The following is a 25,406-nucleotide window of genomic DNA, read 5'->3' as shown; positions in this document are numbered from 1 at the left end:
GCCAACAGGAACCTCATGCTCACTGCCAGGGTGCTCAGACAGTGCCACTGGTGCAAATAAGAACCCAATACTCACTGCCAGGGTGCTCAGACAAAGCCACTGGTGCCAACAGGAACCCCATGCTCACTGCCAGGGTGCTCAGACAGTGCCACTGGTGCAAATAAGAACCCAATGCTCACTGCCAGGGTGCTCAGACAATGCCACTGGTGCAAATAAGAACCCAATGCTCACTGCCAGGGTGCTCAGACAATGCCACTGGTGCAAATAAGAACCCAATGCTCACTGCCAGGGTGCTCAGGAGCAGTGTGGGCAGCAGGACAAGGGAGGTTATTTTTCCCTTGTACTCAGCACTGCTCAGGCCACACCTTGAGTGCTGTGTCCAGTTCTGGGCTCCTCAAGAGAGATGTTGAGGTGCTGGAAGGTGTTGAGAGCAGGGCAGCAAGGCTGGGGAGGGGCCTGGAGCACAGCCCTGTGAGGAGAGGCTGAGGGAGCTGGGGGTGTGCAGCCTGCAGAAGAGGAGGCTCAGGGCAGAGCTCATTGCTGTCTGCAGCTGCCTGCAGGGAGGCTGTAGCCAGGTGGGGCTGGTTAATAGGATGAGAGGAAAGGGCTTTGTTACACCGGGGAGGTTTAGGTTGGACATTAGGAGCAAGTTCCTCATCGATCCAGTTACTAATGACAAGAAGAGGCTCCACAGGAGGTGGCTGAATCCCCATCCCTGGGGGTGTTTCAGTGTGGCAGAGATGTGGCACTGAGGGCCATGGTTTAGCCTCAGCTTTGGTAGAGTTAGAGAACAGTTGGACTGGATGATTTTAAAGGGTCTTTTCCAATCTAGGCAGCACTGTGATTCTGTGAAATTGGCAGCTTCTGCCCTGGTGCACAGGGAAAATGAAAAGACCCCAAGGTTTCTTAGCAAAGACAGTCCCACAGATCAACTCAACCGAGATGCAGAGCTCTGATCTTGCCTTTTATTTCATTAGAGAAGACTGTTCAAACAGGGTTGGGGGGAGGGAGGATAAAAACAAAGGAAGAAACACACCACTCAAAAAAAGAAAAGCCCAAACCCAAACTTTAATAGCCCATTTCAGTTCTTCTTTCCAAACAACACTGTCTGGCATCACCACAGTGCAGCAAAACTGTTTGCTTTTCATCAAGTGACATTTTCCTTTCCCTCTCCCTGCTGAAAGTTTTTCTCCTCACGTATCAGTGTTGCAGCAGGGATGTTTGTAGCTGTGGTTGGAATTGATACGAGATGCTTTTAGTCTGACTCTTCAGCCCACTTAGATGGAGGCAGGCTGCTGGATAATTTGAACCATTCCACGGTGTTTATCTCTGGGTTGGTGAAATGCATTAGAAGGAGACTTTGAAATGATTGCTTCGTGAGTTAGGTTGCTCCTATAAATTCCTCTATTGTCTCCAAACAGGTTAATTGTTTCTTGTCACCTCCCACATAATAGTCAGTTATGTAAAGCTTGTTATGCATGGGAAAGTGTGGGGTTTGCTTTCCCCTTGGGAGTTTGAAGGAGTTTGTATCAAGGCAGTGTAAAAACAGAAGAGATTTGGCCCTTTACCAGTCAGTTCTCTCAGCAAACTCTCTTAACTCTGAAATCTAACTCTGAATGTTATGGAATCACAGAAATGCTTTGGTTGGAAGAGACCTCTAGGATCATCACATCCAATCATCTCCCCTACACCAGCATGGCCACTAAATTACGTCCCAAAATGCCATGGATGCTCATTTCTACAGCACCTCCAGGCATGGGCACTCCACCACCTCCCTGGGCAGCCTCTGCCAATCCCTGACCACTCTTGCACCAAAGACATTTTTCCTCCTCTCCAACCTAACTCTCCCCTGCCACAATTACAGGACATTACCTCTCCTTCTGCTGCCTGATTCTAGGGAGCAGAGCCCAACCCTCACCTCACTGCAGCCTCCTTTCAGGGAGTTGTGGAGAGCAATGAGGTCTACCCTCAGCCTCCTCCAGACTAAACCACCCCAGCTCCCTCAGCTGTTCTTCATAAGACCTGCCCTCCAGGCCCTTCACCACCTATTTTGCTCATGGAATCACAGAATGTTAGAGGCTGTAAGGGACCTCCAGAGATTTCTAGTCCAAGCTCCCTGCCAGAGCAGGGCCATACAGTCTAGCTCAGGTCACACAGGAACCTCATCCAGGTGGGTCTCATACGATCCCAGGCTCACAGGATGTCAGGGGTTGGAAGGGACCCAAAGAGATCATCCAGTCCAACCCCCCTGCCAGAGCAGGACAATCCTGTCTAACACAGATCACAGAGGAGCACATCCAGACAGGCCTGGAAAGGCTGCAGAGAAGGAGACTCCACAGCCTCTCTGGGCAGCCTGTGCCAGGGCTCTGGGACCCTTACAGTCAAGAAGTTCCCCCTTGTGTTGAGGCAGAACCTCTTTTGCTGCAGCTTACACCCACTGCTCCCTGTCCTGTCCCATGGAGCAAGTGAAAAGAGCCTGTCTGGAAAGTCTGCAGAGAAGGAGATTCCACAACCTCTCTGTGCAGCCTGCTGCAGGGCTCCAGCACCTTCACAGTGAAGTTTTCTCTCATGTCTGCATGTGCAATCTGAATTTTAATGGAATGTGGAGAGAGACTCCAGGAAGCAAACGGTGCCTGACAGTGATGATGTTTTACTCTGAGACCTGCTTTTTCATAAAATCAAAGAATGCTTTCTGTTTCTGTATGCCACTTGCAATTTAGTGGCTTCATTAACTGGTTGGAACCTACTCTTTCAAGATTGGAAATCCCAAGTTGTGTCTCACCCACCATTATAGCACCCTTGAACTGCCAGAGCAGGGTGAGCATCTTTTTATAGAGTCATAGAATCAAAACAGACAAGCAGATGGTTACAACTTCAGAGAGAGCCTTGTGTGCTCAGACCTCACCCGGGAGCAGCCAGCATCCTGCAGGAGCTGAACCTGGTCTTGCTTAGCTAATCATCAATTTAGCCTCCACCCACAATCTTTGTGCCACTGCTTTGAGGTGGGAAGAGTCACAGATCCATAGGACCACAGAATTCACTGCTGCAATGGTTTGGGAGTTACCCACACCCCATGAAATCACCCAGACTAGGCTCAGTTGGCTGGACATTAAGGAATGAAGCTTTATATCCACAGCTTAGCACAACAGACAAGCAGAGAGTTACAATATTTACAGCTAGAGACAGAAATAGACAAGTGAAAGGTAATACAGAGACACAGCAGCCCTCCCAGAAACCAGAGTCCCCAGGAGGGGCTCCCAACCACCCTTCCACCCTCTTTCCACCCCCCACTCTTATCCCAGAGTCTGCCTTATGTGCAAGATGAGCTGGGAGGGTTGGCAAGGGGAGTTAGAAGCAGAATGGTTAGTTGGCTTACACAGATCCAAGCAGAGCAGCAGAAGCCAGGGAGAAAACAGAGACACCCAACTCTGACAGGTAGAGACTCTCCTATCTGTCTTTGTGTCCTTGCTTTTATACATCTCAGCAAGCCTATGAGTGCAATCTCCTCTCTTTCCTTTTCACAGCCTATCACCTGATTTTTCTCATTTAAATATTCCAACTAGCCTCAAACTAGCACAACCAGGTTGGAAAAGACCAAGATCATAGAGTCCAATCTCTAGTGTTTGTGTGGGGGTTGGAAGGGACCTTAAAGATCATCAGTGCCCTGTGCCATGGGCAGGGAGAGGTTTCACTAGATTGGGTTGCTCAAGGCCTCATCCAGCCTAGCCCTGACCCATCCTCACCCAGTGCTTGGTGCAGCATTTTCTGCCCCACATTGTAGAGTCATAGAATCAAACAGGTTGGAGGAGACCTCCAAGCTCATCCAGCCCAACCTAGCACCCAGCCCTGGCCAAGCAACCAGACCATGGCACTAAGTGTCTCAGCTAGTAGCATGTTTAGCCATGAGCTTTAGGTACAGCTGCTGGATATAATCACTCATTCAACTTCTTCTTTCCACGGTCCAACACACAGAAGCAGTCCTGTAGCAGCATTTACTTGAGTTAAATTAGAAGCATCTGCTCCTGATCACTTTTGAGAAGCACTTGCAATTTTTAATCATTACCTAAGACTGCTAATAACAGAAGATTCATTGCCAATTCCATCCTGCTCTTTGGGTTTAGTGCTGTTTTTTCTTTCTCTTTCTCTTTTTCTTGGTGTTTGTGCCTCCCTGGGATTGTCCATGGGCAAAATTCCCAGGCAAACAACCTTGTCCTGTGGTCATGAAGCACCAATAAACCTGAGCAGCAATTTTTTGTCTGCACTGAATTGCCTTAGCTGTGTATTAGTGACCTTACAAGTTCGTATCCTGTGTGTGTATATATATATACATATGTCATAGAATCATAGCATCAGTCATCTGATGGTTTATCTAGGATCATCTAGTTCTAACTTCCCTGCCATGGGCAGGAACACCCTACCCTAGAGCAGGCTGCCCACAGCCTCAGCCAGCCTGGCCTCAAACACCTCCAGCCATGGGGCCTCAACCACCTCCCTGGGCAACCCATTCCAGCCTCTCACCACTCTCCTGCTCAACAACTTCCTCCTCACCTCCAGCCTCACTCTCCCCACCTCCAGCTTTGCCCCATTTCCCCCAGTCCTGTCACTCCCTGACACCCTCAAAAGTCCCTCCCCAGCTTTTTTGTAGCCCCCTTCAGCTCCTGGAAGGCCACAAGAAGGTCACCTGGGAGCATCCTCTGCTCCAGCCTGCACAGCCCCAACTCTTTCAGTCTGTGCTCACAGCAGAGCTGCTGCAGCCTCTGAGCATCCTCCTGGCCCTGCTCTGGACACACTCCAGCATCTCCACAGCCCTCTTGTCCCAGGGGCTCCAGAGCTGGATGCAGTACTCCAGGTGGGGTCTCAGCAGAGCAGAGCAGAGGGGGAGAATCCCTTCCCTGGCCCTGCTGGCCACACTTCTGCTGCTGCAGCCCAGGCTCTGCTTGGCTTTCTGGGCTGCAAGTGCACACTGCTGGCTCCTGTTGAGCTTCTCCTCCAGCAGCACCCCCAAGTCTCTCTCCTCAGGGTTGCTCTCCAGCCACTCCCTGCCCAGCCTGCATTTGTGCTTGGCATTGCCTCGACCCATGTACAGCAGGATTTGAAGGAGCAGTGTGTGTATGTGTACATGTAGTTCATGTCCCTTTGTGTCACCAGGAAATTAAAGTTTGCAGCTGGCCTCTTCATCTTAGTTAATCACACGAACATGAACTCCTTAAAGTCCACACAGTGGTCCCTGCGGGGGCCCCACTCAGCACTCCTCTGCAGAGTGACATTGCCTTTCAGCTGGGTTTTTATCTGCTCACCTCTTCTGTTCTGAGCTCCTGCTGCTTTCAGCTTCAGCAGCAGGCTGTCACCTGGCACTTCATAAGGGGCTGCCCGCAGCACCGCGGTGGCCATGCCCCTTCCTCACACACCCCAACCTGCTTGAAAGTTGAGGAGCTCAGGGATGAAGCCTCTCCTGCTCCTGCTGGCCTGGCTTGATGGCAGATGGGAAAACCCTCTGAGTGTGCCTGGTGATGTGTCTTCCCCAAGGTTGCAGGGTGATGCATTCAGTGTTGAGCTCCCCAGTTTAAGAGGGACAGGGATCCGCTGGAGAGGGTCCAAGGGAGGGCTACGAGGATGATGAGGGCACTGGAGCACTGCCTGGTGAGGAGAGCCTGAGGGCCCTGGGGCTGCTTAGTCTGGAGAAGAGAAGACTGAGAGGGGATTTGATCAATGTTTACAAATATCTGAGGGTTGGGGGTCAGGAGGGGGGGACAGGCTCTGCTCACTGCTCCCTGGGGCGAGCAATGGATGGAAGCTGCAGCACAGGAGGTTCCAGCTCAACACAAGGGGGAACTTCTTTCCTCTAAGGGTCCCAGAGCCCTGGCCCAGGCTGCCCAGAGAGGTTGTGGAGTCTCCTTCTCTGGAGCCTTTCAAGGCCTGTCTGGATGTGTTCCTGTGTGACCTGAGCCAGACTGTATGGTCCTGCTCTGGCAGGGGGGGTTGGACTGGATGATCTCTTGGGTCCCTTCCAACCCCTGACTTCCTGTCATCCTGTGAGCCTGTGAAGGGCTTAGTTTCTCCTGCCCTTATTTTATGGTGGGGCTGTTTGTTTTCGAAGAACTCCCTTAAATTATGACAATAAATCAAAGATTTCCTTCCAGATGTCTTTTAACATCTACCATCATTTCCTCCAGGTCCTGGGTATGTCCTAGATTTTAGTTTCCTTAGGTAATTTCCTCCACTGGCCCCAGTGACCCTGACACAGGCTGACCTGTAGTTAACTTTGTCTCTCTTTTTAAGATTGGGTTTGAAGAAGTCAGTCAATACCTCATTGAAAGAGGGTGGGGGGGAGGTGGGAGCAGAGGAGAGCCTCCACCAGCTTCTTCCTTTTCATTTCCTGTGCCATTGTGCTTTAGCTTTCTCCCTGACTGATTTCCACCCTCTTGAAGTTGGCAAGAAAAAAATCTCTTCTGTGTTTGTTTTCTTTCTTAGTTTCTTTTCTGCAGCTCTTAAAAAAAAATTGCTATTAGCTTTTCCTTACTTCTTGATACACAACCTAAGTGTGAAAGATTTAAAGGGATTTTTACATATCACAGCATCACAGTATCATCAGGGTTGGAAGAGACCTCACAGATCACCAAGTCCAACCCTTTAGCACAGAGCTCAAGGCCAGACCATGGCACCAAGTGCCACGTCCAGTCCTGCCTTGAACAGCTCCAGGGACGGCGACTCCACCACCTCCCCGGGCAGCCCATTCCAGTGTCCAATGACTCTCTCAGGGAAGAACTTTCTCCTCACCTCCAGCCTAAATCTCCCCTGGCACAGCCTGAGGCTGTGTCCTCTTGTTCTGGTGCTGGCCACCTGAGAGAAGAGAGCAACCTCCTCCTGGCCACAACCTCCCCTCAGGTAGTTGCAGACAGCAATAAGGTCTGCCCTGAGCCTCCTCTTCTCCAGGCTAACCAATCCCAGCTCCCTCAGCCTCTCCTCGTAGGGCTGTGCTCAAGGCCTCTCCCCAGCCTCGTTGCCCTTCTCTGGACACGCTCAAGCATCTCAATGTCCCTCCTAAACTGGGGGGCCCAGAACTGAACACAGCACTCAAGGTGTGGTCTAACCAGTGCAGAGTACAGGGGCAGAATGACCTCCCTGCTCCTGCTGACCACACCATTCCTGATGCAGGCCAGGGTGCCACTGGCTCTCTTGGCCACCTGGGCACACTGCTGGCTCATGTTCAGGTGGGTATCAATCAGCACCCCCAGATCCCTCTCTGTTTGGCTGCTCTCAGCCACTCCGACCCCAGCCTGTATCTCTGCATGGGGTTGCTGTGGCCAAAGTGCAGCACCCTGCACTTGGAGCTATTGAAGCCATCCCCTTGGACTCTGCCCATCTGTCCAGGCGGTGGGCAGAGATACAAATACATATATATATATATATATATATATATATATGTATTTTACCATCAGGCTTCTCCAGAGTGGTTCACATTCTCCTCCTCACCGTGGAGAAAGCTATTTTGTCATTTTAAAGATCCCAGCCTACTTTCAGAGAGCTCTAATCTTTTGGGCCCTAATCCAACAAATCTTTTAAGCATGTGCTTAACTTCAGACACGTGAGCCATTGTACTCAACTCAGTGGAGCTAGTCAGGTGCTTAAAGTTAAGCAGATGATTAAGTGCTTTGTTTGGCTGGCCTCAACCAGCACCGTCCCCAGGAGCCCCTTTGAGGAGCCACCAGTGAGCTGTGCCAGGAGGCAGCGGAGAAGGGAGGCTCCTGCAGCACACAGCCTTCCCCAAGGCTTCAGGACAGGGTCTTGATTCCCAGTTACTGACTAGAATACCAGGCCTGCTTTTGCCTGTGGCACCTTCTGACCTCGAGGTGCCTGTGCTTTAAGAGGTAGAGATGCAGGCTACAGAGGAGAGGACCCAAAGCAGATGACACAAGCAAGGCAAAGCCACAGGGGTTTGATTTCACAAGGCCATGCAGCTTCCTGCACTGTCCTCCCCTGCTGACTTCAGAGAGAGCCTTGTGTGCTCAGACCTCACCCGGGAGCAGCCAGCATCCTGCAGGAGCTGAACCTGGTCTTGCTTATCTAATCATCAATTTAGCCTCCACCCACAGTCTTTGTGTCACTGCTTTGAGGTGGGAAGAGTCACAGATCCATAGGACCACAGAATTCACTGCTGCAATGGTTTGGGAGTTACCCACACCCCATGAAATCACCCAGACTAGACTCAGTTGGCTGGACGTTAAGGAATGAAGCTTTATATCCACAGCTTAGCACAACAGACAAGCAGAGAGTTACAATATTTACAGCTAGAGACAGAAATAGACAAGTTAAAGGTACTACAGAGACACAGCAGCCCTCCCAGAAACCAGAGTCCCCAGGAGGGGCTCCCAACCACCCTTCCACCCTCTTTCCACCCCCCACTCTTATCTCAGGGTCTGCCTTATGTGCAAGATGAGCTGGGAGGGTTGGCAAGGGGGGTTAGAAGCAGAATGGTTAGTTGGCTTACACAGATCCAAGCAGAGCAGCAGAAGCCAGGGAGAAAACAGAGACCCCCAACTCTGACAGGTAGAGACTCTCCTATCTGTCTTTGTGTCCTTGGTTGTATACATCTCAGCAAGCCTATGAGTACAATCTCCTCTCTTTCCTTTTCACAGCCTATCACCTGATTTTTCTCATTAAACTATTCCAACTAGCCTCAAACTAGCACAACCAGGTTGGAAAAGACCAAGATCATAGAGTCCAATCTCTAGTGTTTGTGTGGGGGTTGGAAGGGACCTTAAAGATCATCAGTGCCCTGTGCCATGGGCAGGGAGAGATTTCACTAGATTGGGTTGCTCAAGGCCTCATCCAGCCTAGCCCTGACCCACCCTCACCCAGTGCTTGGTGCAGCATTTTCTGCCCCACATTGTAGAATCATAGAACCAAGCAGGTTGGAAGAGAGCTCCAAGCTCATCCAGCCCAACCTAGCACCCAGCCCTGGCCAATCCACCAGACCATGGCACTAAGTGCCCCAGCCAGGCTTGGCTTCAACACCTCCAGGCACAGAGACTCCACCACCTCCTGGGCAGCCCATTCCAATGCCAATCACTCTCTCTGACAACAACTTCCTCCTAACATCCAGCCTAGACCTCCCCTGGCACAGCTTGAGGCTGTGTCCCCTTGTTCTGTTGCTGGCTGCCTGGCAGCAGAGCCCAACCCCACCTGGCTACAGCCTCCCTGCAGGCAGCTGCAGGCAGCAATGAGCTCTGCCCTGAGCCTCCTCTGCTGCAGGCTGCACACCCCCAGCTCCCTCAGCCTCTCCTCACAGGGCTGTGCTCCAGGCCCCTCCCCAGCCTTGCTGCCCTTCTCTCAACACCTTCCAGCACCTCAACATCTCTCTTGAATTGAGGTGCCCTGAACTGGACACAGCACTCAAGGTGTGGCCTGAGCAGTGCTGAGCACATCCACAGACATTTTTCCAACTGCTTAGAACCAAAGGGGAAAAAAAAAAAAAAGAACCAAGTCCCTTTTGCCCAAGGCAAAGGAAGGATTCTTGATGTGGTAGCTTTGCTCTGCCATAGATGTCTCCTGGTTGTTTCCACCCACCTGAGAACCAAGCTGTTGCTGGGGCAGCTTTGTGGCACCAAAGCAGCATTCACCAGGGAAGTTCTGTCACCAGTAGAGGTTTGGGTGTTCAGACATTAACCTGAACAAAGGACTGCATTGGAGTGCCTGGGGAAAGCTTCTCTGGATGGATATGAACCTCCTAAAATGATGCTCTGCATAACTCTGTGTGGTATACTCCTGCATTGATTACACATGAGATAGGCTTCAAACAAGCTGGCTGTTGTTCTCCTGGACAAGGTATTTTGGTGCTCTTCACTGATACAAGCTTGAAAGTTCTTTACCAAAGGGTGGTTTATCTCAGAATCACAGAACTGTAGAGGTTGGAAGGGACCTACAGAGATCATCCAGTCCAACCTCCTGCCAAGCAGTATCACCCAGGGTAGTTTGCACAGGAATGCATCCAGGTGGGTTTGGAAAGTGTCCAGAGAAGGAGACCACAACTTCTCTGGATAGCCTGCTCCAGGGCTCTGTCACCCTCACTGTAACGAAGTTTCTCCTCATGCTGAGGCAGAACCTCTTCTGTTCCAGGAGTTGTTGGTCCTTGTCTTATTGCTGCTGACCACTGAAAGGAGCTTGGCCTCAGCCACTTGACCCCCACCCCTCAGATATTTGTACACATTGATCAGATCTCCTCTCTTCTCCTCCTCCTCTCTTCTCCTCTCCTCCTCCTCCTCTCCAGACTAACCAGCCCCAGGGCTCTCAGTCTCTCTCCATAAGGAGATGCTCAAGTCCCCCAGTCATCCTTGTGGCTCTCTGCTGTACATTTCCCAGCAGATCTCTATCTCTCCTGAACTGGGGACCCCAAAAATGGACACAGTATTCCAGGTGTGTTCTCACTTAGGGCAGAGTAGAGGGGGGAAAGAACCTCCCTAGCCCTGCTGGCCACACTTTTCTTGATGCCCCCCAGGATGCCATTGGCTCTCTTGGCCACAAGGGCACATTGCTGGCCTATGCAGAGCTTGCTGTCCACCAGGGCTCCAAAGTCTTTCTCCATGTAACTGCTTTCCAACAGGGCAGTCCCAACCTCTCTGTCTCGTTCCTGCACCTCTAGAGGCTTCTCTATTTGTCAGAGATTGCACACAGAAAATGCATGCTTTGAAGTTAAGGGAGCAGCTCCTTAAACTGGCAGCAGTCATAAGATCCTTGATTTATGCTGGGGTAGCAGGCAGGAAGCTCCACCAGAGAGCAAGACCCAGCTGTAATGGTGCTGTACCAACTCTTCCCTTCAAACATCAAAAGAAAAGCTGGTGGCAGCTTCTGTCCTCTTCTAGAAATGGGGAAAGGCCTGGGGAACATCCTTCAAAACAGAATCATAGAATCAGGCAGGGTGAGAAGTGACCACAAGGATCATTCAGTTCCAAGCTCCCTGCCATAGGCAGGGACACCTCACACTAGAGCAGGCTACCCACGGCCTCATCCAGTCTGGCCCTAAACACCTCCAGGCATGAGGCTTCCACCACCTCCCTGGGCAACCTGTGCCAGCCTCTCACCACCCTCATGATGAAGAACTTCTTCCTAACATCCAGTCTGAATCTCCCCATTTCCAGCTTTGCTCCATTCTCCCCAGTCCTATCACTACCTGACAGCCTAAAATGTCCCTCCCCAGCTTTCTTGTAGCCTCTTTCAGGTACTGGAAGGCCACAAGAAGGTCACCTGGAAGCTTTCTCCTCCCTCGATTGCACATCCCCAACTCTCTCCATCTCTCCTCACAGCAGATCAGCTCCAGCCCTCTGCTCATCCTTGTGGCCCTTCTCTGGACACGAGTAATGACTGCTGAGCTCAGATTTGAGCAGCCCCTAAAGCAGGGATGGGGACAGGATGGGATCAGTGGTGGCAGCAGCTATTTCAGCATTATTTTGGGGAAGCTAATGTGTGACTCCTTGCACTGGTAGGCTGCCATCTCTTCCTGTGGTATGGCCCTAATTAATTTCTATAGTATGTGTCATGGGGGAAGACAAGATCCAGACTGAAGCCTTTGTAATGGGATTTTATCCTGTGCCAGACAGAAACAATTAACTCCATCTATCTTTTTTTTTGGGGGGGGGGGCTTCAGTTGCTCTTCCCTACAAGATTTATATTAGGAAGGTGAAATCATAGACAGTCACACCTTGTCCATACCAGCTTTTCTTATCTCTGCTTTGTCTCTAGCAGGCAGTAATATCCCTGTGACTAACATCAAACCAAAAGTCACTCTGAGCCCATCTGTTCTTCCTGACATTAGCAGTGCTCTGATTTCTGGATAGCCTCTGCCCTCCTATATTTGCCTGTGTTTCCTCCTTTCACCTTCACTTTGACTTCTGCAGGTATGTCCTGCTCAGTGTAGGGTGGGTAGGGAAGGTGTTTGTGCATGGCAGTGTACAGACAGCACCAAGCTCATGAGAAAAGAGCAGGGGAGTTGAGGGAGAGCAAAGACTAATGAAAGCAGAACACATCTTCACACAAACCACAGCAGAGCTCTGAATAATCCTTGCTGTTAAAGGTCTACAAAGATCTGCACTGAGGGTGGGGAGACACTGGCCCAGGTTTCCCAGAGAGGTGGTGGAAATCCCATTCCTGGAAATATTCAAGGCCAGGTTGGATGGGGCTCTGAGCAACCTGCTCTAGCTGAAGATGTCCCTGCACACTGCAGGGGGTGTTGGGCTAAATGATCTTCAAAGGTCCCTTCCAACCTAAACCTGTCTATGATTAAAACCCAAATAAATACAAACAATCAGATTTTTAGCTCCCATCCCTTAAGGAAACAGAATTCCTCTGTCCCTGGAAGATTCTGGACTGTGGCTGGTGGTGTCAGGAGAGAACTCAGGGGCACTTTGTTACTTCTGTCCTGGTCTCACCTGTGCTGGCCAAAGCGGATATAGAATGTAGAATCAAGCAGGTTGGAAGAGACCTCCAAGCTCAGCCAGCCCAACCTAGCACCCAGCCCTGCCCAACCAACCAGACCATGGCACTAAGTGCCCCAGCCAGGCTTGGCTTCAACACCTCCAGCCATGGCCACTCCACCACCTCCCTGGGCAGCCCATTCCAATGCCAATCACTCTCTCTGACAACAACTTCCTAACAACATCCAGCTTAAACCTCCCCTGCCACAACTTCAGGCTGTGTCCCCTTCTGTTGCTGTTTGCCTGGCAGCAGAGCCCAACCCCACCTGGCTGCAGCCTCCCTGCAGGCAGCTGCAGACAGCAATGAGCTCTGCCCTGAGCCTCCTCTGCTGCAGGCTGCACACCCCCAGCTCCCTCAGCCTCTCCTCACAGGGCTGTGCTCCAGGCCCCTTACCATCTTCATTGCCCTTCTCTCAACACCTTCCAGCAGCTCAACATCTCTCTTGAATTGAGGGGCCCAGAACTAGACACATATCATCCAGAACTGTCTCTCTGGGGACAGCTTCTGGCTCGACATGGTCCTTTGCCAGCTCATCTTCCTGTAGCCATCAGAACCAGTGAGAAGCTGCTATTGAAGCTCAAGTGCTCCAAGACTGGATAGAGAGCAGCTGCATGAGGAGCTCAGCTGGCTGGGCTGGGAGTCAGCAGGCAGCTGAGGATGGGCTGGGGGCAGCAAGCACTGCAGTCAGCATGGCTTTTTGCTTGGGGGGGCTGTCTGGATATGCTCCCAGAGGAGATGGTGGTCCAGCACTGGCACTGCCTGGAGCAACTGGTACTGTGAGGGGCATGGTGCAGAAAAGCCACACCATGGAGCAGCCTCCCCCATCTCTGGGGGCTGCTTCCAGCCCTGCTTCAGGCGCTGCTCCTGTGAACAGCACTGAGAGCTCTTCCTGCATTCCCTAAGTGCAAAATGTGCAGGAAATTTATCCTATTACACCAAAATTGTGGTCATTCTCCACACCCTTGGCACCTGTATTTTGTTTCTAATGACTAGTTTGTCCTCTCTCTAGCTGGGCTAAACTACACAAAAGCTCTCTCACAGGCACCACTTCTCTCTCTTCTGCCTGACTTCTGGCTGTCTCCAGTGGTGCTGCACCAGAAATAAAGCCTGCACCACTCATTCTAGACAACCTCACACTCCTTAATATATTGCACCTCTTTAAAACCCATAGCCCTTCATTTGTCTCACACACCCCTGATAGGATCTTCCTGCAGCCTTCCAGGCTACTCCTATCTCACTTAAGCTTTATATGTCTTAACTTTTGTCCTTGGCATCCAGACAATTCCTCTATTCTCAGGATGCTTTCTGCTGAACTTCCTGTCTATAAAGATGCGCTCAGGGAGTCTATCACTCTTCCAGCCTATTCCTTCCCCTTCCCAGAGCTTCCCCTTTCTCTTACCATACCAAGCAATTACTCTTATTAATTATTCCAGCTAACAGTAATTATCAGCAGCATGCACCCCCAGCCACATTAATAACAGCGATCTCTAGGACACTGAGGAATTGGCTGAAAAGATTCACTTTGCTGCTTGGGTTGCATAGGAAGACAAATTCCTTTTCTTCCCTGCATGTCTGGTTTTATTGGGGGGGAGGGGGAGAGGGTCTTGCCACTCTCTTCCTTTAAGATGGGCTAAAAAGGGGCAGATGAAGAAGTGAGGCCTTTATCAGCACTGCCTGCAAAGACTCAAAGAACAGAAATCCAAGGGAAGATTAATTTTGCTGCTTGGGTTGCATAAGAAGAGAGATTCCTTTTCTTCCCTGAGTCTCTATTTTGAGGGGAGTTCTTGCCACTTTCTTGCTTAAGGATGGGCAGAAAGGGGGAAGATGAAGAGGTAAGGGGAGAAATCCAAGGGAAGATTAATTTTGCTGCTTGGGTTGCAAAAGAAGACAGATTCCTTTTCTTCCCTCAGTCTCTATTTTGAAGGGAGTTCTTGCCACTTTCTTGTTTAAGGATGGGCAGAAAGGGGGAAGATGAAGAGGTAAGGAGAGAAATCCAAGGGAAGATTCACTTTGCTGCTTGGGTTGCATAAGAAGACAGATTCCTTTTCTTCCCTCAGTCTCTATTTTGAAGGGAGTTCTTGCCACTTTCTTGCTTAAGGATGGGCAGAAAGGGGGAAGATGAAGAGGTGAGGAAAGACTAGAAAGACTCAAAGAACAGAAATCCAAGGGAAGATTCACTTTGCTGCTTGAGTTTCATTGGAAGACAAATTCCTTTTCTTCCCTGAGTCTCTATTTTGAGGGGAGTTCTTGCCACTTTCTTGCTTAAGGATGGGCAGAAAGGGGGAAGATGAAGAGGTAAGGAAGGACTAGAAAGACTCAGAGAACAGAAACCCAAAGAAAGGTTCACTTTGCTGCCTCAGTTGCATAGGAAGACAAATGATTTTTCTTCTCTGCATGTCTGGTTTTACAGGGAGGATGGTTCTTGCCACTCTCTTCCTTTAAGATGGACAAAAAAAAGGGCAGATGAAGAAGTGAGAATTTACTGTATGGGAATTGCCTAAAAAGACTCAAAGAACAGAAATCCAAAGAAATTCACTTTGCTGCTTGGGTTGCATAGGAAGACAAATTCCTTTTCTTCCCTGGGTCTCTATTTTGAGAGGGATACTTGCCACAACTTCTTTTAAGATAGGAGTAATAGGGCAGATGAAGAGGTGAGGACTTACTGCACAGGCATTGCCTAGATCATAGAATCATAGAATCAACCAGGTTGGAACAGACCTCCAAGCTCATCCAGTCCAACCTATCATCCAGCCCTATTCAGTCAACTAGACCATGGCACTAAGTGTCTCATCCAGGCTTTTCTTGATGCAAAGAATCCAAGGAAAGATTCACTTTGGTGCTTGGGTTGCATAGGAAGACTAATTCCTTTTCTTCCCTTCATCTCTGGTTTTATGGGAGTGTGAGTCCTGCCAATTTCTTCTTTTAAGATGGGCAAAATAGGGTCAGAAGAGGAAGTGAGAATTTACTGTAGAGGAATTGCCTAAAGAAACTCAAGAAAAGAAATCCAACGAAAGATTCATTTTGCTGCTTGGGTTAGGAAGACAAATTCCTTTTCTCCCCTGGTTCTCTATTTTGAAGGGAGTTCTTTAAGATGGGCAGAAAGGAGGAAGATGAAGAGGTGAGGCCTTACTGCACAGGCATTGCCTAGAAAGACTCAAAGAACAGAAATCCAAGGAGACATTCACTTTGCTGCTTGGGTTGCACAGGAAGAATAATTCCTTTTCTTCTTTGCATGTCTGGTTTTATGGGGGGGTGATTCTTGCCAATTTCTTCTTTTAGGACAGGCAAAAATGGTCAGAAGAAGAAATGAGAATATACTGTACTAGAATTGCCTAAAAAGTCTCAAAGAAGAGAAAACCAAGGAAAGACTCATTTTGCTGCTTGGGTTGCATAGGAAGAAAAATCCCTTTTCTTCCCTGGATGCCTGGTTTTATGGAGGTATGATTCTTTCCACTTTCCTCTTTTAAGATGGACAAAAAAAAAAAAGGGCAGATGAAGTGAAAGCTTACTGTACAGGAGTGGCCTAAAATGACTCAAAGAACAGAAATCCAAGGAAAGACCATAGAACCACAGAATAATAGCATCAACCAGGTTGGAAGAGACCTCCAAGATCATCCATCCCAACCTAGCACCCAGCCTTAGCCAATCAACCAGACTCTGGCACCAAATGTCTCATCCAGTCCCTTAGGATCATAGAATCAACCAGGTTGGAAGAGAGCTCCAAGCTCAGCCAGTCCAGCCTAGCACCCAGCCCTGCACAACCAACCAGACCATGGCACTAAGTGCCCCAGCCAGGCTTGGCTTCAACACCTCCAGGTGTTCAAGGTGACTCCACCACCTCCCTGGGCAGCCCATTCCAATGCCAATCACTCTCTGACAACAACTTCATCCTAACATCCAGCCTAGACCTCTCCTGACACAACTTGAGGCTGTGTCCCCTTCTTCTGTTGCTGGCTGCCTGGCAGCAGAGCCCAACTCCACCTAGCTACAGCCTCCCTGCAGGCAGCTGCAGGCAGCAATGAGCTCTGTCCTGAGCCTCCTCTGCTGCAGGCTGCACCCCCCCAGCTCCCTCAGCCTCTCCTCACAGGGCTGTGCTCCAGGCCCCTCCCCAGCCTTGCTGCCCTTCTCGCAACACCTTCCATCACCTCAACATCTCTCTGCAATGGAGGAGCCCAGAACTGGACACAGCACTCAGGGTGTGTCCTGAGCAGTGCTGAGCACACGGGCAGAAGAACCTCCCTTGTCCTGCTGCCCACACTGCTCCTGAGCCAGCCCAGGATGCCATTGGCTCTGCTGACCACCTGGGCACTGCTGCCTCATCTTCAGCTCCTCTCTCCCAGCACCCCCAGCTCCCTCTCTGCCTGGCTGCTCTCAGCCACTCTGTCCCCAGCCTGTAGTGCTGCTTGGGGTTGTTGTGGCCAAAGTGTACTGCACTTGGCCTTGTTCAGTCCCATCCCATTGGCCTCTGAACTGACAGAGCAGAAATCCAAGGTCTGTCCTGTGGGTTTTGAGCACAGCCCTTTAAGCAGTGACATTAATTGATTTTTAATTTCTTTTTTTTATCTTTACAGGTTCTGATATTTATGGGCCAAATACTGAACATTTCTGCTCAGGCACCAATAATCCAGGGCCTGCCTGAGGGTTAGAAAGTGGAGTTGTTTTTTCCTCCATTGCACAGGCACAGCAACCATTCAGCAGCAAATGGAACAAAACTTTGGCCATGTTTCATCCTCTGTAATTTGTCAATATTTTTCATCTGGCTGCTAGGGAAAAAAAACTACAACCCCAAAAGCACTGGAGTATTTTTTTGTTAAGAGGGATGCTTCTTTGGTGCAAAAGGAGAACAAAAGGGGGAGGAAATATTAAAAATGAAAGGGAAAAATTATAAAAGAGGAAAAAAGAAAAAGAGGAATTGAAACATTTCCCCTCAAAATCGTTCACCATGTGCCTAAGCTGCAAAGTTTTTAATGATGCTGTAGTGAAAACAGAGCTCTCTGGCTAAATTCCTTCAAACCCAATAAAGCAGATGACTGGAAACCATAATGGAATTGATGCTGTCAAGTGCATTTGCTTTTTTAATGCTAACATGTTTTTTGGTTATTAAGGAACACAAAACCAAGTGGTATATGATCAACAGAGCTTCTGACAGGGGCATTGGAACCCATCTGGCTTATGGAGCCCTCGCTTCTGGGGTTTTTTTATTAGCTTGAGATTATAAAGTTGTAACACTGTAGTTTAGCTTCTGGCTTCTGCAATTGGAAGTTGGCAGAGGGCTGAGTGGAAGGTGTGAGTTGCTGAAAACTAAACTGGGCTGCTGACCCTGTGCGTGCTGTGCAGGCTTGCAGCAGATGCAGGGGGTGAAGGCAACGCGGGAGTGCCACGGGAATGGAACTGCTCACTTCCAGCTGAGCAGATCATAGAATCAAGCAGGTTGGAAGAGACCTCCAAGATCATCCAGTCCACCCTAGCACCCAGCCCTGGACAACCAACCAGACCATGGCACTAAGTGCCTCAGACAGGCTTTTCTTGAACACCCCCAGGGATGGTGACTCCACCACCTCCCTGGGCAGCCCATTCCAATGCCAATCACTCTCTCTGCCAACAACTTCCTCCTAACATTCAGCCTAGACCTGCCCTGGCACAGCTTGAGACTGTGTCCCCTTGTACTGTTGCTGGGTGCCTGGGAGAAGAGGCCAACCCCCATCATAAGCAATAGATGAGATGAAAATGGCAGAAACTGTTGTTAAGGGATGATGCCACACAGCACTCCTTCAAGGCAAAAAACATATCATAGAATCAAGCAGGTTGGAAGAGAGCTCCAAGCTCAGCCAGTCCAACCTAGCACCCAGCCCTGGCCAATCAACCTGACCATGGCACTAAGTGCCCCAGCCAGGCTTGGCTTCAACACCTCCAGGCACAGAGACTCTACCACCTCCCTGGGCAGCCCATTCCAATGCAAATCACTCTCTCTGACAACAACTTCCTCCTCACATCCAGCCTCAACCTGCCCTGGCACAACTTGAAGCTGTGTCCCATTCTTCTGTTGCTTCTTGCCTGGCAGCAGAGCCCAACCCCACCTGGCTACAGCCTCCCTGCAGGGAGCTGCAGACAGCAATGAGCTCTGCCCTGAGCCTCCTCTGCTGCAGGCTGCACACCTCCAATTCCCTCAGCCTCATCAGCAATGGTGTGGGCAGCAGGACCAGGGAAGTGATTGTGCCCCAGCACTCAGCACTGCTGAGGACATGCCCTGAGTGCTGGGTTCAGTTTGGTATTAGTCACTCCAAGAAGGTCATTGAAGTGATGGAGCAGGTACATCTCCATAGCGGTCAGTGAGGATACAAACTGAAATGAAAGAAGTTACAGAGCAGTATCAAATGCAGGGTTGCATGTCAAGGCAGCACCTACCAGGGCTACACCTCCCTCTACTTCTTCCTCTCTCTACATACCACCAATTCTTCAGGACTCACCTTTCAAACTCTCCTGGCTGACACAAGACTTTGTGTCTGGCTACACCAGACATGGAAGCAGCTATTCAGTGGGTGACTGCTGGAAGCCAATAAGCATTGAGTTGCTGGAGTGTGTCCAGAGAAAGGCAACAAAGCTGGGGAAGGGTCTGGGGAACAGGGTTGGGGAGGAGCAGCTGAGGGAGCTGGAGGGATTTAGTGTGGAGAAGAGGAGGCTGAGGGCAGAGCTCATTGCTCTCCACATTTCCCCCTTACAGGAGGCTGCAGTGAGGCTGAGGTTGAGCTCTGCTCCCTAGTATCAGGTGATAGAAGGAGAGGAAATGTCCTGCAATTGTGCCAGGGGAGGGTTAGGTTGGAGAAGAGGAACAATGTCTTTTCTGCAAGAGTGGTCAAGGATTGGCAGAGGCTGCCCAGGGAGGTGGTGGAGTCCCCATGCCAGGAGGTGCTCAAGAAACCTGTGGGCATGGCACTTTGGGACATGGTTTAATGGCCATGGTTGGACTGGATGACCTTAGAGGTCTTTCCCAACCCAAACAATTCTGTGACTCTAAAAATAATACCAAGTAATACCTCCAGCAGTAATGGATGTGCTCTGTGAATGCCAGCTCCAGAGTTGTCAATATCTGTGATGAAAAAAAGCCTCTCACTCTTCACAGATTTCTTTAATTTAAATAAGCCTTTGAACATAGAGAGGATTTGTTCTCTCAGTGTGCTTCATTAGTGTAGCTTACCACCACAAAAGCTGGTTGCATTGAGAAAGATTGCCCCATTACCCAACAATTAGGCCTGCCTTTGCAGGTGCACACACTTACCTTTGTAATTAAATCCTTGTTAAAACACCAAAATCCAGAGAATTGGAGTGGTTACCTGCTCCCAGAGGAGGTAGCCCAGAAAGTTGTTCTGTAAGGTAGACATCATCTGGGAGCAATGATGCTGAGCAGAGAATCCTTTCCTCCTGGGATGCTGATGGAGCACATCTGCACACATCATGCAGCACAGTCAAAATTGCAGTGACAGTGCTAGGCAAACACCTACTGCAGACAGAGGAACTATGAATAAGCCTGAATGGAATCATATTCTATGTAATGGAGCTTCCCCAGCCTGCAGACCTTTAGAATCACAGAATTAACCAGGTTGGAAAAGACCTTTGAGATCATTGAGTCCAATCTATCACCCAACACCTTCTAATTGACTAACCTATGGTACTAAGTTCCTCGTCCAGCCTCTTTTTAAACATCTCCAAGGATGGTGACTCCACCATGTCCCCAGGCAGCCCATTCCAATGCCAATCACTCTCTCTGACAACAACTTCCTCCTAGCATCCAGTCTAGACCTCCCCTGGCACAGCTTGAGGCTGTGTCCCCTTGTTCTGTTGCTGGTTGTCTGGGAGAAGAGCCCAACCCCACCTGGCTACAGCCTCCCTGCAGGCAGCAATGAGCTCTGCCCTGAGCCTCCTCTGCTGCAGGCTGCACCCCCCCAGCTCCCTCAGCCTCTCCTCACAGGGCTGTGCTCCAGGCCCCTCCCCAGCCTTGCTGCCCTTCTCTGGACATGTTCCAGCACCTCAGCATCTCTCTTGAATTGAGGGGCCTGGAATTGCAAGCATATTTAAAGATGATTATTCTCTTTTATAATAGCTTTTCATTTTTTAATATTTGCCTGACTTAATACAGTCTGTGATGAGTGCAGGGAATTTAGTCCAGAACTTAGCTTCAGAAATCTTACCATGGTGGAACAACAATCACAGAAACATCACAGAACCAGAGAGTCACAGAACCAGAGAGTCACAGAACCAGAGAGTCACAGATTAATGGAATTGTAGAATGAGAGACTTGTGGAATCAGAGACCCACATATCCACAGATGAATAGAGTTATAGAATCACATAATAATAGAATTACAGAATCACTGACTCAGAATCACAGAATAACATGATAGAAGCATAGAATCAGAGAGTCACAGAATCACTGAATTGTAGGATCATAGAATCATAGAACCATAGAATCACAGAATCACTGAATTGCAGGATCATAGAACCATAGACCCACAGAGTCACAGAATCACTGAACTGCAGGATCATAGAACCATAGAACCACAGAGTCACAGAATTGCAGGGTCATAGAACCATAGAATCACAGAGCCACTGAATTGCAGGGTCATAGAACCATAGAACCACAGAGTCACTGAATTGCAGGGTCATAGAACCATAAAACCACAGAGCCACTGAATTGCAGGGTCATAGAACCATAGAATCACAGAGTCACAGAATTGCAGGATCATAGAACCATAGAACCACAGAGCCACAGAATTGCAGGATCACAGAACCATAGAACCACAGAGTCACAGAATTGCAGGATCACAGAACCATAGAACCACAGAGTCACAGAATTGCAGGATCACAGAACCATAGAACCACAGAGCCACTGAATTGCAGGATCATAGAACCATAGAACCACAGAGCCACTGAATTGCAGGATCACAGAACCATAGAACCACAGAGTCACAGAATTGCAGGATCACAGAACCATAGAACCACAGAGTCACAGAATTGCAGGATCACAGAACCATAGAACCACAGAGCCACTGAATTGCAGGATCATAGAACCATAGAACCACAGAGCCACTGAATTGCAGGATCATAGAACCATAGAACCACAGAGCCACTGAATTGCAGGATCATAGAACCATAGAACCACAGAGTCACAGAATTGCAGGGTCATAGAACCATAGAATCACAGAGCCACTGAATTGCAGGGTCATAGAACCATAGAACCACAGAGTCACTGAATTGCAGGGTCATAGAACCATAAAACCACAGAGCCACTGAATTGCAGGGTCATAGAACCATAGAATCACAGAGTCACAGAATTGCAGGATCATAGAACCATAGAACCACAGAGCCACAGAATTGCAGGATCACAGAACCATAGAACCACAGAGTCACAGAATTGCAGGATCACAGAACCATAGAACCACAGAGTCACAGAATTGCAGGATCACAGAACCATAGAACCACAGAGTCTCTGAATTGCAGGATCATAGAACCATAGAACCACAGAGCCACTGAATTGCAGGATCATAGAACCATAGAACCACAGAGCCACTGAATTGCAGGATCATAGAACCATAGAACCACAGAGTCACTGAATTGCAGGATCATAGAACCATAGAACCACAGAGTCACTGAATTGCAGGATCATAGAACCATAGAACCACAGAGCCACTGAATTGCAGGATCATAGAACCATAGAACCACAGAGTCACTGAATTGCAGGATCATAGAACCATAGAACCACAGAGTCACTGAATTGCAGGGTCATAGAACCACAGAGTCACTGAATTGCAGGGTCATAGAACCACAGAGTCTCTGAATTGCAGGATCATAGAACCATAGAACCACAGAGCCACTGAATTGCAGGATCATAGAACCATAGAACCACAGAGCCACTGAATTGCAGGATCATAGAACCATAGAACCACAGAGTCACTGAATTGCAGGGTCACAGAACCACAGAGCCACTGAATTGCAGGATCATAGAATCACACATTAATAGATTTATAGAACCATAGAATCACACATTAAATATATTTGTAGAACCACAGAACCCTTTTGGTTGGAAATGACCTTAAACATCGAGTCCAACCCTTCTCCAGCTTTACTAAGTCTGCTGCTAAACCCTGTCCCTCCACACCACCTCTCTGTGCCATAAAGCAGTGATTACAGGGCTACATGTACAACCATTTTTGAAGAGCTCAGAGTCCCAACAAACTCTGCAAGGAAATAATTCCAGTTGCAGGCAGAGCCAGAAAAAAGCAAGCACATTTCTGCTATGTTATGGATACATTTGTAGATTCCTGGGCTGTATGTTCTAGACAGTTGCAGGCCTGTGAATGTCTATATTAATAACACAAGGCAGCAAGTGGATTAGGCAGCCTATTACAGCAAATTATCTCTGTTCCATTGGCACACTTGTTGTCCTCACCAGAACTGATCAACCATATGTGACTTAATTAGCTGCTTGTCTAAAGGTGTAGCATTGCTTTTGCCATAAAGAATACAGAATGAGCTCCCATTCTGCTGGCTACTTGTGTTCAGCCTCCAAATTTGGATCAAAAATGCCAACCAAACTCTAAGTGCCAAAAAACAGGGAGAAAGCCACTGAGATTGGAGTGGATTTGGGTTTCACCTATCAGAAGAAAGGAGATTGGAGCCTTCTGGAGTGTTGGTCTCAGAGTTTTTTCACTGTTGTCTCTGCCTCAAGTTTTAGTTCTGCTCTCCACTTCATAGATTCTATTTGCCTTCCAGAACCAGGGGATGGCTTGTAAGTATGAATTCAATTAGTGCTAATGGTAGTTAGAATCATAGAATCAACCAGGTTGGAAGAGATCTCCAAGATCATCCAGTCCAACCTAGCACCCAGCCCTATCCAGTCATCTAGACCATAGCACCAAGTGCCTCATCCAGTCTTTTCTTGTACTCATTGCTGTCTACAATTACCTGAAGGGGCATTGTAGCCAGGTGGGGTTGGTCTCTTCTCCCAGGCAACCAGCAACAGAACAAGGGGACACAGTCTCAAGTTGTGCCGGGTGAGGTCTAGGCTGGATGTTAGGAAGAAGTTCTTCACAGAGAGAGTGATTGGCATTGGAATGGGCTGCCCAGGGAGGTGGTGGAGGCACCGTCCCTGGGGGTCTTCAAGAAGGGACTGGATGAGGCACTTAGTGCCATGGTCTGGTTGATTGGCTAAGGCTGGGTGCTAGGTTGGACTGGATGATCTTGGAGGTCTCTTCCAACCTGGTTGATTCTATGATTCTATGCATTGTGGCTCCTCTACAGCCTGATTTCCTACTGCCCTTTTTCATGGTGTTTTGCTGGTTTCTTTGCTGTTTGTACTCTCTCAGCAGTGAAGCAAGAATCTTGAGTTTACTTTGATTGGAAGAGGATATTTTGACAATGAAAAAGTGGCTCCTTAAATTCACTTGGTTACTTGAAGCTAGCAATATATTCTTTGATCATACATAGCACACAAAAGTGTTGTAAGCTTTTGGGCAAAGGACTGGAAGGGAGCATGTTAGTCCTGTAAGCCATTGAGGGGCTGGAGCAGGTCCAGAGAAGGACAACAAAGCTGGGAAATTGTCTGGAGAACAGGGCTGGGGAGGAGCAGCAGAGGGACCTGGGGAGGTTCATGCAGAAGAAGAGAAGGTTGAGGGGAGACCTCATTGCTCTCTACAGCTCCCTGAAAGGAGGTTGGCCTCTTCTCCTCAGAATTGAGTGATAAGAGAGGACATGGCCTTGAGTTTCCCTGGCACAGGCTGCTCAGGGAGGTGGTTGGATCCCCATCTCTGGAGATGTTTTGGGGAGGCAGAGCTGTGACACTGGGGGCCACAGGTTGGCCCCAGCCTTGGTAATCTTGTCAACTGAAGTGATTCAATGACTGATGGTGTTCAAGTACCAGGTGGCCATGGCACTTTGGGACATGGTTTAATGGTCACAGTGGTGTTGGGTTGGTGGTTGGGCTGGATGACCTCAGAGAGCTTTTCCAACTCAAACAATTTGATGACAAATCAATATTACTCCCCCAGGAGCTTCCAGTTCAGCCAAGTACTTAAGCTCATCACAAGTGAGCAGAAAGCAGCAGCTGAACAAAGAGGAGCTCGACCTGAGTGAGGGGCCCCAGCCAGCACCCGTGGGTAACGTTACAGTGACAATTAAGCCTATGTGTACCTAAACCGGGGGGACCACCAGGCCCCCCCGGCCTTTAGATCCCACTCCCATGCACCCAGTGTGCTCCATGGGGACTCACCTGTGGTGACAAGAGGAGGATCCCTCTGCCCAGTTGGGCAAGCTTAGAGCTTCTGCCTTTCCTGGGGCCGATTATAAAGGGGAGTGGGCAGGGAGGGCAAAGTGATCACACCTGGGGTGGGAGGAGACCTCAACAGAACCCAGGTGCTCTGGGTTTGGGGGGAAAGGGGAGGTAGTGTGGAAAGGAGAGAGATGGAGAGGAAAAGAAGATCATAGAATCATAGAATGTCAGGGGTGGAAGAGACCTTGGGAAATCATCTGGTCCAGCCCTCCTGCCAGAGTAGGGTCACCTAAAACAGATCACACTGGAATGCATCCAGATGGTTCTTGAATATCTCCAGAGGGAGACTCCACCACCTCCCTGGGCAGCCTGTTCCAGGGCTCTGTCACCCTCACAGGGAAAAAAATTCTTCCTCAGGTTCACATGGGACCTCCTATTCCTCAGCTTCCACCCACTGCCCCTTCTCCTGTCACTGGGCATCACCGAGAAGAGGCTGGCTCCAGCTCCTGGCACTCTTGGTGTATTTAAAACCAGGAACGAGGTCATCCCTTAGTCTCCTCCTCTCCAAGCTAACAAGCCCCAGCTCCCTCAGGCTCTCCTCATAAGGAAGATGTTCAACTTCCTTAATCAGTTTTGTGGCTCTGCTCTGGACTCTCTCAAGCAGCTCCCTGCCCAGA

General features: G+C 49.3%; 1 long non-coding RNA gene across 2 annotated transcripts; it reads right to left on the bottom strand.

Annotated features, from left to right (window-relative positions):
• Positions 1-951: 951 nt before the first annotated feature.
• On the bottom strand, positions 952-24,802 carry LOC135189919 (uncharacterized). Of its 2 annotated transcripts, XR_010308371.1 has the most exons (3): positions 24,730-24,802; positions 19,745-19,909; positions 952-1,329 (listed from the first exon to the last, which is right to left on the bottom strand). It is a non-coding gene; the product is annotated as an uncharacterized LOC135189919 (long non-coding RNA). The 2 variants fall into 2 exon arrangements; XR_010308370.1 differs by lacking the exon at positions 24,730-24,802 and having other exon boundaries at positions 19,745-19,947.
• Positions 24,803-25,406: the final 604 nt, after the last annotated feature.

This window comes from Pogoniulus pusillus, chromosome 34, assembly GCF_015220805.1.
Source record: "Pogoniulus pusillus isolate bPogPus1 chromosome 34, bPogPus1.pri, whole genome shotgun sequence".
Lineage (NCBI taxonomy): Eukaryota > Metazoa > Chordata > Aves > Piciformes > Lybiidae > Pogoniulus > Pogoniulus pusillus.
The sequence above is the reverse complement of the archived record's forward strand: the minus strand, read 5'-3'. Positions and strand labels throughout refer to the sequence as shown.